This window comes from Grammomys surdaster, unplaced genomic scaffold, assembly GCF_004785775.1.
Source record: "Grammomys surdaster isolate TR1022 unplaced genomic scaffold, NIH_TR_1.0 126029, whole genome shotgun sequence".
Taxonomy (NCBI): domain Eukaryota; kingdom Metazoa; phylum Chordata; class Mammalia; order Rodentia; family Muridae; genus Grammomys; species Grammomys surdaster.
The window spans coordinates 2,002,086-2,017,083 of NW_021620842.1; the positions used below are offsets into that span (position 1 = coordinate 2,002,086).

The 14,998-nt window shown below is 39.5% G+C and overlaps 1 pseudogene; it reads right to left on the bottom strand.

Annotated features, from left to right (window-relative positions):
• Window positions 1-3,839: 3,839 nt before the first annotated feature.
• Window positions 3,840-4,585, bottom strand: LOC114610138 (annotated as a pseudogene).
• Between the last annotated feature and the right edge of the window lie 10,413 nt (window positions 4,586-14,998).

Consider the following 14,998-nt stretch of genomic DNA (forward strand, 5'->3'; position numbering starts at 1 on the left):
CTCTTTCTTTCCTTCCTTCCTTCCTTCCTTCCTTCCTTCCTTCCTTCCTTCCTTCCTTCCTTCCTTCCTTCTTTCTTTCTTTCTTTCTTTCTTTCTTTCTTTCTTTCTCCCCCCCCCCCTTTTTTTATTTTTACCAGTGATGTTTGGTTCTACACTTGGCCTCTGATCTATGCAATCGCTGGTTCCTGGACATCCAAGCAGTGTTGGGCCTGGGCTCCTTCTTGTGGAGTGGGCCTCCAGTTAAGTCAGACATTACTTGACTACTGCTACAATTTCTGCTTTATTACTATCCCAACACATCTTGTAGGCAAGACAGATTATAGGTCTAAGATTTTGTGGCTGAGTTGGTGTCCACATTTCTCTTTTAATAGCCTGCAGAGTAAAGATTTCTGCACCAAAGCACCTAAAACAGAGGGGTAAAGGCTCCATGCAAGCAACAACACAACATTTCTACATTCAATGGGATGTGTAGATTCTGTCTTTAGCAATGAGTTCTCATTGTCAGTTTTTAGAGAGTGATCCTCTGTCCTAACATCAGCCTAGGTTGTTTGGGGATCTGCATGGGACCCCTCAACCAGCAGCTTTACTGAATGAACCCCAGTCCCTCTACTAGGAGCCATCCATGGCTACATGACATGGCCAGTTCACACTTCATATCCTCCATTACTAGGAGTCCTCACTAGAGTCATCCTCACAGATTTCAGGAAGTTTCCATTGGCCTAGGTTCCCATACTGCTCTCCAAATGTCCCCACTTCTAGCCATCACTCTCCATACTTTCTCCCTCCACCCCACTCCCACAACTGAGCTCTGCCACTCCTATCCTCAGACCATTCAGTCTATTCTATTTCCTCATCCCTTGGAGATCTGTGTGTTCCACCTAGAACCCTCTACTTTACCTAACCTCTCCGGGTCTAAGAAATATAGCATGATTATCATTTACTTAAGGGCTAATATCCACCTCTAAATGAATACATATCATATTTGAAAGACAGGTTCTTAGTTAGAGAAAGGGCTGAATTCACAGCAAGCCATCAACATGACTATTGTGAGCATTTTGATTTCTCTAAAAACCCAGTTATGTCACACAAATATGTTTTTGTTTTAATTCCAGGTGTAGGATATATGGCTGCTTTAGAGTGTCCACAGCAGCTAACTATGGTTTGTTTTGTGTTCTCGCAGGGGCATGATTTTGCCAACTGAAAATAGTTTACATTTGGATTTCTAGGGATTTTTGAGAAAGTGTAAAATACCAGAGACCTGAGAGACTGTAGCAGCTGCTTTACCCCTGCTCCTACTGCCCTGCTGGCTCCTGATGCTGCTTTTGATGTTTGTTGTGTTGTAGTTTGCTGATTGCTTTTGCTGTTTGCTGGATTGATGGTTGGAGATATCCTGATGACAAAGATTGAACTTGCCCCAGGAACCCAACATCCTGATTCAGCAAGTAGCCTTAAAGATCTATGCCCCATGTCCCCTCTAATCTTTTTCTCCCACCTAGGTTAAATTGGATGTCTCCATCATGTCGGTTCCCTAAGAGCTTGGAAGAGGGGCCAGAAACATTGTAGGCATCAGAGTGGATGGTGAACACCAGGAGAGCAGGGCCCACTGAATCAACTAAGCAAAGTGCATATGGGCTCACAATGACTGAAGTGGCAAACCTGGGGCCTACAGGGTTCTAGACCAGGTCCTCTGTGAATATGTTGTAGCTGTTAGTTTGGTATTTGGGGGAACTCCTAACTGGGAGTCGGCATGTCTTTGTCTCATTTGCCTGTTCTTGGGACTCCTCTCCTCCTGTTGGGTTGCCTTATCTAGCCTCGGTCTTAGAGTGTTTTCCTTGCCTTATTGGATATTGTTTTATTGTTGTCTCTTGGAGGCTTGCTCTCTTTTGAAGAGAGATTACTAGAGAGTGAATGTTGGGGAGAGGACGTGCGTGGAGGTGCTATGAGGGATATGATGGAGACATACAGTTTACAGCTGAGTATTCGAGTATTCCAAGTGCTCTCTCTCTCTCTCTCTCTCTCTCTCTCTCTCTCCATAATATCTGGCTCTGGGTCTCTGTATGTTTTCCCATATGCTTTAGGAAGAAGCCTTCCCTGATATATGAGTAAAACACTTCATCCTTAGGAGTCATTGTATTGTTCCTTTTTTTTGTTTGGTTTATTTTAGAACAATAGTATTTGTTTTTTTGTTTGTTTGGGTTTTTTTTTTTTTTTTTTGGTTTTTCGAGACAGGGTTTCTCTTAGGTCCCTGGGCTACGTGTCAGGTTATTGGTCACAAAAGCTGTGTCAGATATGGGCTCTACCTTGGAGACTGAGACTTACATCACATCAGATACTGAATGATTACTCCATTCGTGCCACCATTACATTAGCATATCTTGCAGGCAAGACACCATTGTGGATCCAAGAGCTTGTGTTTGTGTTGCTGTTTTTGTTCTTCTTTTGGTAACATGCAGAGTAGCTTCATGTACGAAAGACACTAGAACCTAGAGGAGAAGGCTCTAGTAGCCGCCAGCTTCATTCCTCCATGTTTAGGATTGTGTAGGTGTTGTCTTCAGCAATGGGACATTGTTGTCAGTTTGTGGAGAACAATGTATCCTCTTGGCAACAGATGTACTATTTGGGAATTTCTATAGGAGCCCTTGGCCAACAACTCAATAAAATGTTACCAAATCAATGGGTATCAAGAGATATCTAGTAGGTCTTGTCTCCTCCATTACCTGGTGATTTCATTTAGAGGAACTTCATATATGAAAATATTTTAAGAAACTTTTGCTGTATTAGGTTTCCATATATCCTTCAGATGGTCCTTAATTTAAGCTGTCTCTCTCCATGTTTTCCCCCTTATTCCTATATCTCTTCCCCATCCCCAGATGATCCTCTCATTCCAGCCCTATCCATCCATCTATAGATATTTTATTTCTTCATCTATTTCTTCTCTCTAGTTCCATACTCTCCGCTTAACACCTGTGGTTCTATAGGTTGTAGGTTGGTTATCACTCACTTAACAGTTAATATCCACATTATAAACAAATATATACCTTATTTTTCTTTCTGAGTCTGAGATACCTTATTCATAATGATTTTGTCTAACTATATCCATTTGCCTATAAATTTCTTGATTTTATTTATTTATTTTTAAGGGCTGAGTAATATTCGATTGTGTAAATGTATCACTTTTTTTTTCTATTCTTCTATTGAGGAACATCTAGTTTTTTTTCCCCAGTTTCTGGTTATTATGAATACAGCAGCAATGAACATGGCTTAACAAGTGTCTCTATGGTAAGACAAAGTGTCTTTTGGCTATGTGCCAAGTGTGGTATAGCTTGAGGTAAGTCAACTACCATCTTGTTGCAAATATTTTCTGTGCCTTTGAGTTGTGTTTCTTCTCTTTCCTCTATTCCTATTACTACCAGATTTGGTCTTTTTCTAGTGTCTCAGATTTCCTGAATGTTTTATGCCAGGGTTTTTTCATATTTAATATTTTCTTTGCCCAAGGTATCCATTTCTTTTATTATGTCTTCAGTACCTGAGAGTCTCTTTTCAATCTCTTGTATTTTGTTGGTGAGGTTTTTCTTAGAGCTTTCTATTTGATTCCCTAAATTTTTTTTTAGTTGGATATTTTATTTGTTTACATTTCAGATGTCATCCTTTTTTCCTATTTCCCCTCCCTAGAATCCCCTCTTCCATTCCCCTTCCTCCTTTTTGCTTTTTTTTTTTTTGAAGTGGTTTCACCTTTATTTCTTTCACTTTAAGCCAATCATTAAATTTCACACTGATTTCTGGGGTGGGGCAGAAGGAAGACATCATTCAGAATGATGGAGGCCGCAGCCCGGTTGGCCTCACTGGGGAAGCTGGAGAAGCACGGACTGGCCTGCCGGCAAGTAGGTGATGTTCCGAGAGCGGGAGAGCTGGTACGCAATGTCCTCAGCAGCTTCCAGCTTCCGCAGCTCAATCAGGCCATCACCTGCGGTGGCCAGAGAGTTGGCGATCAGCTCAGCTGCCTTGGAGTCACCCTCAGCAGAGATGATGGCTGCCTTCTTCTGCTGCTCAGCCTTTTCCACCATAAATCTGGCTCTCTCTGCTTCCTGCTGAGCCACCTGCTTGGCTTCTACTGCCTCTGTGAACTCCTTCCCGAAGGTCAGATGTGTCAGGATGAGGCCAAATGTTGCTGCTCGCTCTGTGAGGTGAACTGAGCCACCACGGACTTGAAGATCTCTGTGGTGATAGATGGCAGCACCCTCTCATAGTCCTTGCCAATGCTAGTGTAGATACAAGGTTGCTGGCTGGCCACCGGCTGGAAGAGGATGCGCAGTGCGATGTTGACGTTCTGCAAGTCTTTGCTACCAGTGATGACCAGGACATTCTGTGGTCGAGAGCGGTAGTCAAAGATAATTGGTTTCTGTACCCAAGGGATGAGAAAATGAGTCCCTTCTCCTACCACAATGTTCTGTATACCACGGAATCAGTCGAAGATGACAGCTCTGTGTCCAGCATCCACATTATATAAAGCAGAGTTCATCACACCTCCTGCAACTGCTAACACCAGGCCGAACTTTACGATGGACTTAAACACTTTGGCAGTCATGACTCCTTCTGTTGCTCCCACTCACACCTGCTTTCACTCTTACCTCCACATGAATTCTCCCTCCTTTTTGCTTTTATGCCATTTGAATTACATGCAAGTACTCAGGTCAGTTCTAGGTTGAGGGACTAGCAATACAATAGATGGAACAACCAAGACAATAAACACAAATAGTCAAAGAACATGCACGACAATAAACAGAGTCCCATGATCACTCCTGTGATCAATGTTTCTAAGGGCTTATCAGGATAACCAAAATATCTGAGCCAACTTCCCTGTCCTACCTAAAAATTATTTTCATGTCTGAAGCCTACTTCCTTTTTCTAGCCCAAAATTTAGATTCCTGCCTGAAATTACTTCTTTGTTCTGGCCTAATGTCATATTCCTGCCTGAAGCCTACTTCCTTGTCCTTGGCCTATGTCAGATTCTTGCCAAGCAGCTCTGAAGGCTTTCCACCTCTCCCCCATTTTTATTTTATTAACAAGATTGAGCCTGTCTTAGGTCATTTTTGACAAGAATGCCTTCCTTACCTGTCATGGAATATGCATTATCAAAAGCAATGCACTTATGTCTAATTTCCTAAATTTTTAATTTCCAGATTTCCCTCACTTTTTTTTTTCTTTTATTGACTCCATTTCTACTTTTAGGTCTTGAACTATTTTCTTCCATAGTTTTTTATGTTATTGACTCAAGGGATATTTATTCATTTTCTTTTTAAACACTGCTATCATATTCATAAAGATTATTTTCCAGTCTTTTTCTTGAGCTTCAGCTATGTTGGAATATTTAGGGATTATTGTAGTAGGGTTGCTGAGCTCTAGCAACAGATTGTCCTGACACATATGTCCAGATATATATTGTCCTGTTTTTGATTTTTTTTATATGCTGGCCTCTAGATATCTGGGTTGAAAAAAATTATAATTCTAGGAGGCAATATGTGGTTTTTTCTTTGTTGAGTGGATATTTTTTACTTGTTTTTTGTCGTTCTCTATTGTTTTTAGTAGAGTGTGGTGACTGTGTATTGTCTTGGAGGAAATCTTCTGGGATTCTAATAGGTGTGGTGGCTACTGAGAGTTACAAGTAAAATGTGATTCTGTATTTTGGAGAGCTGAAACAGGAATAGAGACTCAAAGAAAGGAGGACCCAAAGAGTCCTCCTTTCCACAGGAAAGAGGATAACAGAGTGTTTCTCCAGGATCTGCTTATTCCTGTGGGAATGGAGGCACAGAGTGAGAAGTAGCACAGCAGGCTGGGGAAGGGACTGTAGGACTGGACTTGGAGGAAAGGAGGAAGAGGCGAAGATCTACAGTTATCCTACCTGCTTCTGTGGTGGAGTGGTCTGCTGGTTCCTGATTGTGTCTGTTATTGGTGCTGTAATAAAACAATGAGCTTAACAGATAAGTATTTGTGTGATATATAGAGATTGATGGGGGAATGTCTGGGAAAGGCAGACCTCAGCAGATATTCTGCTACAAGGCTGGTGATTAGTTTTGGAGAAGCTGAAGGAAGGAGTGGTGAAGATCTGCATTCAGCTCACATGCTTCCTTATCTGAAGTGCCCTGCTTTTCTTCTGTCTCCCCCTGCCCCCCACAACCACTGAGGCCAGACAAGGCAGCCCAATTAAGGGAATGGGAAATAAATGACTGAATTAATCTTTGCCACGTGTCTTAGTTACTGTTAAAAGACATTATATATGAGACACACAGATAAAAATGCAGATACACTAAAAATACACACACACAAATACACACACACACACGCACATATTTAATGAATAAAATGGAACATCCAGATCATTAATTACCAAAGTTAATTACCAAAGTTATGTAAGAACATATCAACTCCCCCAATCAATTTCCAAAAATAATCAATAATACCAAGATGTGTTTCAGATCATTCAGCAAAAATTTAACCACAAAAATTAAATCAAAATACCCAGGGCCAGAAATATTCAAAACCATGTTGTTAGTGTGCATGTAATTGTTTTCCTGCATCTTCATCCTCTTCCTAACACATTTAGTTTGCTGGTCTGCTGCAGTTGTAGGAGTGAAGTTACACTTGTAACTGTCAGACTGTTACCATATGCCACTTGGGTCTGAGTTACATGCCTTTCTTCTAACATAATACCTCCACTCTTCTAAGGCAGCAGGGTTACTGAATTTTCCATAATCGAGTGAAATCACAGAGGTGAAATGAGGTCCCTGTACACTTTATTCAGTTTCTCTCTCTCTCTCTCTCTCTCTCTCTCTCTCTCTCTCTCTCTCTCTCTCTCTCTCTCTCTCTCTCTTTTTCTGTTCCATGATTCATAATGTAATATAAACTTCTGACTCAACTAAGAAGACCAATATGCCTAAGCTGCACCTTTGCTCACAGGGAAACATGAAAAATGAACTCTGGAATACCATCACAAAATGGCATCAAATGTTTGAAACCACCACTCTGCCTTCAGTTCTAAGGATGACTGCTTGGCTGAGATGTAAAATGTTTTTTAATAAAAATCTACATCATTTTTTTAAAAAAATTTAGTGCATTAGGCCATAGGACACAAGTGTGTGTGGTGGGGCAGAGAACAACTTTCAGGACTTAGTTCAGTTTTTTTTTTTCTTCCACTGTGGGATCTGAGGATCGAACACTGTCAGATTTGCAGCACAAGAGCTTTTACCTGCTGAGCCATCTCACCACCCCATAGCCATGGTTGGTAATTGCTAACACACTTACAATGTTGTATATTAATTACAGAAACAAAAACCATCAAAAGGGAAGATTTCTGATGTTTTCTTTGAAAACTAGACCAGAAGTAAATGTTGTACAATATCCACATTTGATCATTTTCAATAAGGGGTATATTAGCGTCAAATTATTTTCTCATTATATATATATATATATATATGTTTTTACATATGTGTATTTAATATATAATATATAATATATATTTTAAATACACAAATTTAATATATATAAAATAAAATATGTATTTTAAATATATATAAATATACATAAATATATGTATATATTTCATAATACTTTCCTTTGTATATATCTTCAACATTTTTCCTTTCATTTCCTGGGAATTGCAATTCATGAGTCTATATTCTTGAGAAGTAATGCCCATGCAGTGATATACATCTATTTCTGAGTATTCTTAGACTTACTGAATAGTCCCTCAGTGGTGTGGCACTTGTGGGATATTTAGTTTCATCTTAATTGGCCTATTGGATCTCTCTAAAGCAGAGTAAGTGCAGAATTAAGTTATTGTGTGAAGAAGGCTCTTGTGCCTGATGGAAACCCGACACTGTGGATTACAATGCATTTCCATTAAATGCTTTTCCCACTTCTCAGGTAAAAAGCAGGTTGCCAGGGTGGTGTTACTGCTATGGGAAAGCAGGCTAATGTACAACAATGAATCATTTATTTTGAGTCCCTACTTTTTACTAACATGAAGCTTCACAAAATATACTTTTAAGAACATTTATTCCGTAGCAATTTATTTAAATTAATATCACATCAAACCTGAAACTCAAGGCTTTTGTAATTATATACAATGAGGGATATTAATAGTTTTATCTCATCACAGAAAGGATTTAGTAGAACTGTTTCCTAAATTTTTGTTTGCAGCATTTCAGATCGCAAAACCCTTCCTCCCCAAGGAAATCTTTACGAATCTTGTTCCACGTTTATATCTGATCTCCAATCTTCTCAAACAGCCAGGGAGCAGGCTGTCCCTAGAAACCACAGTGGTGACTGGCTGTCAAAGGCTCCTGTGTTATCTCCAATTCCTGGCTCACTGTTTTCATTTACAATACAGTAAAAGGAGAACTTCTGTGTCTTTCTTGGCTTTCCCCACAGAGCACTGCTGGTGATGTCCCAAAGGTTCCTGCAGCCTGTTACATGATATGAGAGAGGAGGACGATAAGCCTTGAACTTGTAAGTGACAGATTGCAATGAAACTGTGGGAACCAGATCTTATTTCACTGACACTGGTAGTGTCATTAGATGAGACAAAGAAAATGCCAGATTTATGCTTACATTTTTATCCTCTTAACAAAGAGCTGTTAATTTACTTACATGATAAATGTGGCTAAGGGGAGAAATATTTGCATTTGTACAACACATTAGGTTGCTGAGGACTTTTGACGCCCATCCAGAGTATTCCCTTGGCTCTCGATAATTAGAACACAATGGAATATGCTTTGAGGTAGGATGCCTTTTAAACCTTTGTACTCTTGATATCCTCACAAGATACATTTATGATGTTTAATCTGAGCATTATAGCATATCTAGCCTATCTATTAGATTCTGGTATCATTTTCCTTTTTTTGAATTAAGACAAATGTCAAAAACTGTTTCCAGGTAGTTCCAAATTGACAAGAGGATCAACATTCCCACAAGATTGGGGAGGATATCAGAAAAACAAGTGTTTGATAATGACTGTTCAGCTGTGGCAGTGTAATGATCTGAAAGCCAGCTTGACAAGATGGAGGGTGTATATTACTGCTTGTTACAGTGTCCTTGATGTGAGCTGTTGTCTGGTAATGGTCTACAGAGAAGCACATACCTCTGTATCTATGACATAGTGGGGTGACATTTTACATTGACTTAGGTGTTCTTACATGACTTGTTCTGGTTTATGGAACAGCACCAATAATGACATAGGCTGACCTTTAAAGTGCATCTGTGCATGAGACTTACTGTCTTGGAATGTTGCCACCATGTGAAATAGCCAGTGCCAGTCTTTCAAAAGCACAGGATAGCAATCACCCACCACCCCCTCTCCATGTTACAGAAGCTTGGTAAGTGATTAGAGAAAACAAATACTAAAACCAACCAGCTGAACTCTGCCCAAATGGGTGACAAAGAACTTATGCACAAATAAATGGTTACTGTTTAAAATGACTGTGTACTGGTTCTGTTACTAGGAAACAAACAAACAAAAAAACTAAAGCTCATATAGCTGGTCTGCAGTAGGTTAACATTAGTGGAAATAAAATGTTTATATATGACATTTTTAATATCTGTGTTTCTTGATGACTAACGAAAAGGCTGGGGTAAAAGATGGGCAGGTCAAAAAAGATGTAAGAAATACTGGATCATAATCATGAATGAAGTTGACTGAACAATCTTTAAGAATACACTTTAGCCTAAGTAGTACAGAAACATTAACAAATCTGTCTTCAAAACACACCCATAACTGTCTAACTGCACAAGGATGAGCTTCCGAAGATTCAGTTTAATTAGCTAACATGTAAACCTGTAAAGATATTTCCAAGATAGTAATTTTTTTACATTACATGGAAAAATCAATCTTTAGAATCAACAAGAAAGCTCATGAAATTTACTGCTTATGATAAAGTTTATTGCAATAATGATAAAGCCCACTGGTGTATTAGGCTTCAGACTACACTTCACTACATTGAGTTAGGGATCAGATTGCTGAGATGAGAACGTCTGGTTAGAATGACTCTCATAATTTACTAGTTACATTTGTGGATGGGGCTATGTAGGTCTTAGACTCTAGAGAGTTCTGTGAGTGTGACCATACCCACTCTACCATTCAGGAAGCATCAATGCCTTTGAGTGTGGCCACATTCAGTGCACCATTCAAGGAGGAAGACTCCTTCAGAAAGTCAGCATTGAGATTTATGTTTGATGGCATTTTCTCAGAAGGAGTGTGCCCGGCAGACCCCTCTACAATTTCCATGTCTAAAACAATCCAGTGATTAACAATAATTTAATCCATCTTTAGAAAAAAAATCTGAAATGCGGAGTATGATGTTAATATTGCAAACTTGACACTATCTAGATTCCAGAAGGGACAAGACTCCGGCCATGTCTGTGAGGTATTATCTAGATTAAATTAATTGAGTGGGAGGATTCATTTTAAATGGAGATGCTACCATTCCACAGGCTGAAATCTCACTTCTGGACTGAATGAAAAAGGGAGTGGGGAACCAAGCACAAACATTTATCTGTCTTTGCTTTATGACCACAAATGCAGTCTGAACAGCCACCTCATGTTGTTACTGCTATGCTTTCTTTACCCTGATAGGTTATATTCTTTGGACTTGTAGACCATAATAAATCTTTCCTTCCTTAAACTGATTTTGCATTCCATTGTTGCAATGCTGTATGGCAGTTTCCTCTGAAATAGAAACATTGCAATGTTCAGGGAAGGGAAGCTCCTTAGGATAAAGAGTGAACAACTCAAATCGACTTCAGGAAATACCTGAAACTAACTAGATTTCCTAGGAACTTCCCTCCCAAGAGTAAATATTAAGAGACAGAAAAGTCAAGCTGTAAAGTCAAGTCTCCAGGAATAGGCATAGGCAACTAAGCCATCTGGGAGGGACACTCTTCAACTAGGTGATTGCTGTGCAATCTGTTTCAGGTTCCCAACTTAATAGCTGTCACTAGTGCTGGAGTGGGCTTTATTGATACAACTGTCTTTGAGACTTTGTGTTCCTGTAAGTAATGCTGCAACTTACAGCTTTCCCACTTTTTGCATAAGCTCCTCGAAATATAACTCTGAGATTTAATTACATATGAAAAAATGTTTAGGTCTGCTCTCCAACTAGCTCATGTCTAAATTACCCATTTATTTCATTCTAAGTTCTGCCATTTGAGTGGTTACTTGGTCCTCAGTTTCACAGGATGGTCTTCTGTGTCTGGAACAAATCTCCCAGACTTGAGTATTTATTTACCCAGAATTCATCTCTCTATATTGGAACTTCCACCTTTCTATTTCTTGAGTTAATGGACCAACAGCATTTTTTAATGACAGGTGATGCTTCTATACAGGATAAGGATTCTCTCTGTGTAACTGTTCACCCATATTTCTATAAATAACCAGAATAAACCTCAATGGTTCACTAAATTAAACTTTGGTGGTATCCAAACTTTGTTCTGTCAGTGTGCTGCATCTCTCCAGGATGTTGCTATGATAAAGCTGACCAAATTCTTAGGGGCTTTGGAAATAGCTTTTGAGTTGAATGTGGAAGAATTTGGAACTGGACTAAAAAGTCCTTGAATACTGTGCATAGAGCTTATGGTTATTCTAGTGAAAGTTTAGAAGACTAGACTGCCAAGAGAAACACTGATAGTGGATGTCCATCTCAGAGTTTCCCAAGGAAACAGATTCTATCAGGAACTGAACTAGGAGCTATTTATGTGATATTCTGGTAAAGAATCTGGGTGTCTTCTGACTTAAAGCATGTTCCTTGAGCACTTAACTGAAGAATTTAAAGGTAAAAGACTCATAGTTTGATAATGTCTTTTTAATTGCTTACCATTTTCACCCTAGTCTACAGTAAAAGAGCAAATTTTAGCAGAAAGCTAAGAAATATGTGAAGCTTGGCAAGGAAAGTTTTATGAACAGTAGTTTAAAAGGAGTGCAGATGACAAAGCATCTGTCTTATTGATGAATTCAGCATCACTAAAGAGAAAGCTTGTGATCTACACTGTGGAAAAGGATTCCTGAGGGAAAGGCCTCACCCAAGAATGGTCCATTTGTAAAAAACCCTAAACTGAAACTAAAATCTGAAATACTTCCCTGTTCAAAGCAGCCACCTAGGGAAATACTTTTCTGTGTTGATGCACAGAAGCAAATACAACTATGGCCCTAGAGAGCCAGGCTTTATCCAGAGCTAGTCCTATAACATACGAGTGTCATCCACATTCTACTGGCATGAATGATGTAGGACTGAAGGGGTCCTGGAGTCTGAGACCATGCACTCACTGTATGGCAGGGTTGCCCTAAGGCGGCCCTTGAAGGCCATTGCATGAAGCTGTGAAGGTGAAGCCTAAATTGCAGAGAATTTTGTAGCTGTAACAGATACCAAAGTTCATGGGATTTTCACTGAAGAAACTCTGCAGACATGGCTTACAGCCAGCTCAATAGAGAGGCTTAGCATGCTACGGGTAGCAAAGATAGACAGATGTTTGGAGCATAGATGATTCCACTCTAAGCTCAGGTGCTAGACACAGCTACAGGAGTAGAAAATGAAGAATGATTTCTCAGAAAGCTAGAAAGCTAAGAAAGTAAGGTATTTACCTTATGGAGTTTCAGTTTTGCTTTGGCTCAATTACATTTTTTTGCTATGATTCCTATGACGGGGCTCTGGCAGCATGGCTGTGTCAGGCTTTGCCCTTCTTCCCCATTCCTTCCTCTTCCTTGCTAAAAGTCATCAGATTATATTCCTCAAGCTAGTTACCAAGGTCTATTCCATTTCTTTGGTCACTTCTTCCTCCTGAGGCTGATTAGCAAGGTCCAACTATCAGAAGTTTGAAGTCCAACTATCAAAAACACCATTTACTTCACCTAATTAGCATAGCCAATCAAAAATATACCATTGCATCCCAGCCCATTCTAACACAGCCTTCTCCTTTTTCTCTTTTAAAAATGACACCTGTAAGGACAGTTGGTGCTGTTTTTATGCCGGAGTCAGAATGTAGACACTTTAAATTTTTCTTTTCCACTTAGTAAAGGATCTCTCTGTGAAACAGGTATTTGGGTATGGTTTATGCCTAATATAGAATCTGAAGGAGAATTCTTGCTGAATGGGGTGTGTTGGAGGGTAGGGAGTCTCCTAGTACCCTGTCTTCCCTTTTAGAATGTAACTGTTCCCTCTGTGCCATTGTATATTGCAATTATGTAACTTTTTAAAAAAAAATAGCTCATAGTAAGGAAATTGTTTGGAGTCACAGAAGATACTCTGATTTTGGACTTTTAAGTATTATTCTTTAGAATTGTTAAAGACTAGGGGGACTTTTGAAGCTGAACTGAATTTATTTTGCATTGTTAGGTGGCCATAAGCCTATGGGGACAAAGAGTTGAAGGTTATGGCTTAAATTGGTGTGCTTGGATGTCAAATGGACCATGTATAGATTTATGATGCTTAATGGTTGCCAAGTTGACAGTATATAGAATTACTGAGGAGACAAGCTTCTGAGGATGTCTGTGATGGAGTTTTCTATATTAGATTAATTTAAGAGGAAAGATGCACTGAAAATGTAGACTACACCATTCTATAGGCAGAGTCCAGGACTGCATAAAAAGATAACAAGCTAAAACAGAAGTATTCATTGTAGTCTGCTTCTTACCTGTGGATGCCATAAGACCCCTGATATGTCCTGCTTCTGCTACTGAATAACTAATGTATGGTGTTACAATGAAAAGAAATGGCAATACATAAAATAAAGCCCAAAAGGTAGAGGAAATGAATAACATGGCTGCTATAAAAGCAATATACATGTATTTCAGAGTCCAGGAGCTTGACACAAAGAAATCTTTAAATGAGCTCAGATAGACCAAGGGTTTCCTGGAAATGGAAACACAAGGTAAGTTTTATTTGATGTAACTATCATTATTGTCATTATTCATATTATGTAATTAGGTCTTGCTCTGCAGCCAAAACTGTCTTTGAACCCATGGCAATACTCCTGCCTCAACATTCTTGCTGTTGAGATTAGAGGTTTGAGCAACTCTGCCTAACTGGACAAGAATGAAAGTGGAACCATTTTTAAAGACACAGGAAGGAGGAGTTATTGTCAAGGAAACAATTAGCATTGTCAGCATAAATATTTAAATCCAGAGGAATATGTATGCAACATCCACAAGTTTTGTTTAGAGAATGTAGTCTTAACCCTGTGACCTATAACAGCAACCTGTTTGCAAGATATACTGGTGCAATCATAGTAGAAATGTTAGAGAGTGACCTGTTGATTAGATTTAAGGACCGCTCCATGAGATGGAACTCACACCTCAAACTGCTAATGTGGCTAAGAACCTACAACTAGATAGGTCATGTATTTCTATACCCATAGATCAGAGATGCTATTTCCTCATCAGAAATGTTTCTTGCAGTAATAACACAAAGACCCACAACTGAACAATGCACAGAGAGTGATTCTGTGGAGCATTTGGCCCTATATTGGACGCCCTTATCATACCCCTCTCCTCGAGGTTCAGGGATTTATGTGGAGCCAGAGGCAGTGGGTGACTGCAAGGCAATAGTGTCTTCTGCACACAACAGTTTTATGAAGTAACAGGACTGTGGCAACACACACGATATCTGCACATGTTCAAGCCAGAGAAATAAAAATCCTAACATGAAAACAGGAAGTGGGTGCAAATTCCTATCACTAATCAAGAAACTATATGCAATTGCTAGCTGATGGCAGATGCAAAATGAGTTTTCTCTAACAGAGTGTCAATAAGCCTATCAACCACAAGGCCATAGGGCTTGAGCTGTTGTTGTTTTGGCCTTTTTTCCTTTTGTTTGGATATTTTGTTTTGTTGGGAGAGAGGGGGAAGGAGAAAGAGAGGAGAGAGAGAGAGAAAGAGAGAGGGAGGGAGAAAGAGAGAGGAGAGAGGGGAGAGAGAGAGAGAGAGAGAGAGAGAGAGAGAGAGAGAGAGAGAGAG